The sequence below is a fragment of the Meleagris gallopavo genome, chromosome 16 (assembly GCF_000146605.3).
Source record: "Meleagris gallopavo isolate NT-WF06-2002-E0010 breed Aviagen turkey brand Nicholas breeding stock chromosome 16, Turkey_5.1, whole genome shotgun sequence".
Taxonomy (NCBI): Eukaryota; Metazoa; Chordata; class Aves; order Galliformes; family Phasianidae; genus Meleagris; species Meleagris gallopavo.
The window spans coordinates 14,187,739-14,189,849 of NC_015026.2; the positions used below are offsets into that span (position 1 = coordinate 14,187,739).

The 2,111-nt window shown below is 48.6% G+C and overlaps 1 protein-coding gene across 1 annotated transcript in view; it reads left to right on the forward strand.

Annotated features, from left to right (window-relative positions):
* The window catches only part of CCNF (cyclin F), a 15,652-nt gene that overhangs the window by 555 nt on the left and 12,986 nt on the right, over positions 1–2,111 (forward strand). The window lies entirely within an intron of this gene.

Here is a 2,111-nt window from a genome sequence, read left to right on the forward strand (position 1 = left end):
ACGGACGGTCCGATTCCTCCGTGCCCGGTTCGGCTCGTCCTTCGGCTTCCCGATGTTCGTTTGCTGAATCGCGGCGGGCTTTGGGGCTCCCGAGTGCAGGCGGAGCTCGGGCGGCCGCAGCCCTGTGCCGTCCCAACGGATGGATGGATGGAGGCGCTTCGGGATTTCTGCCTTCTGCCGGCGTTATTCGTGTGCTGCTCCCTGCTTGGCCTCATCTCTGAGCTCGTTTGCTTCTCCTGGCCGATGTGTCCAGGGCAAACTCCCAGCTAGGAGCGATGTTACTGGCGTTCCCCCGGTCTGTGAGCGCTGCAAGATGCTGGAACGGGCTCTGAGGGCTCTGCCGGGAGCAGCTCCTGAGAGAGATGGGCTTTGGACTCGGGTACTTAGCGGGCCTTACCTTCCTAATCTTTTCGGTCGCGGTCCAAGGACTGTTATCTATTGATAAGGAGGAGTTGGAGCGTGGGGGAGGTTCGTGCAGTTGCAGCAGTGGCAGCTGAACAAAACGCAGCCGAATGATGGGCTCGGAGCAGGGCTGTGCTGTGCTGGGTGTGTGCCGGCCCTACTGGGCACCTGGCTTCAGCTGGCTGAACTGAACGAGTCGCTTCTTCATGGTTTGGCCTCACAGCGTTCTGTGCTGCGTGCCGAGTTGCTGCGGTTGCTGTGCATGAAGAACTGCCCTACCTCATGAAACACACCTTCTGTATGCACCTTTTTTCTCTTACTGTTCTGTCACTAACTGAGGTGTTTTTGTTTTTCAGTGGTTCACTGCCGCTGTTCCAGATGTTTCTCTTTCCCTGCCAAGCGAAGGATAAGAAAACGGCCCCGAGTCCTGACATTGCTGAGTCTGCCTGAGGACGTTCTGCTCCATGTTCTGAAAGGCCTTCCTGCTGAGGACATCCTTTCGCTCAGAGCGGTGAGTGCCGGCCCCTCGTGCAGTGCACAGCCTTATTGCTGCCCCCGGGATCCAGAGCTGCACGTAGGAACGCCTGCATCCAAGGAGATGTGAGGAGAGCCACGAAGTCCATGCAGTAGATAGATATCTGCTGTGCTAACAACTTGATTTCTCACTGCTCTAGCCTCAAAGACTCGCAGCAGTATTTGTGTGTTCTGTGTGAAGTTTCTGTGGGAATTGTCCTTCCAGCTCAGTGTGACTGGAAAAGTGAATTTGGTTTGGCATCTCTTCTGTAGTGATGGGTAGACAGGAAAAGAGTGTTAATGAACTTGTGTTTAGTTACCTATCTAAGATTGGATCACAAACTATTTTTCTGTTGGTTCCTTTATTTTAACAATTATTTGATGCTCCTCCTCCTACATTGCAGGTGCATTCCCATCTTAAATACCTCGTAGATGATCATGCCAGTGTTTGGGCATGTGCAAGTTTTGAAGATGTATGGCCTTCTCCAAAAACTCTGAAGGTGTTTGAAAGGTGAGCTTCAAAGGAATGCTGATGCTTCAAGTTGCAGAGGAGGGCATTTAATGCTACACCTACAATTCCTATCAGTCTTCACTGTAAGTGGCGGAGCTGACTGTCCTTATTTGTAGAAGTCTGCACAGAGTGATGAGGGTAGCGAACTTTATGTTGAAACTGCAAATAATAATGGCTTTTTTGTTAATTGGAGCAGGGCCTACAGCATACATGGAAGCTGTTATTCTGAGGGCATTACTTTTCCTGGTTTGAACATAACTCATGAACTGAAATTTGTTACTGGTGCTTCCATGTGAACAAGCGAGATCAAAGACTGCAGTTCTAAGTCTTGATTTTTTTTATTTTTCATTTTTTTTGCTAAACCAATGTAGTAAAAAAAAAAAGTAAACTTCAGTATTAAAGCACGTGCAAAAGGAGAATACCTTTTTATCCATCTGATTTGAAGGAGATGGGTTGACTTAAATGTCATGCTAATTGTTCTGCTTCTAACTATTATGCTTGCTCTGATGCATGTATTATCTACTTTCTGAAGAAAGCTGTTATCTGAAAATAGATCTGTGAGGGAGGAGCACAGGAATTGAGGCATGTCCTTGAGGATGCAAGTACCTAAACCTGCTTTCTTGCACTTGGGATGTTTCATGGGACTGGGAAATGATTCCTGTGAGCTGTCAGATTGTCCTGGGAC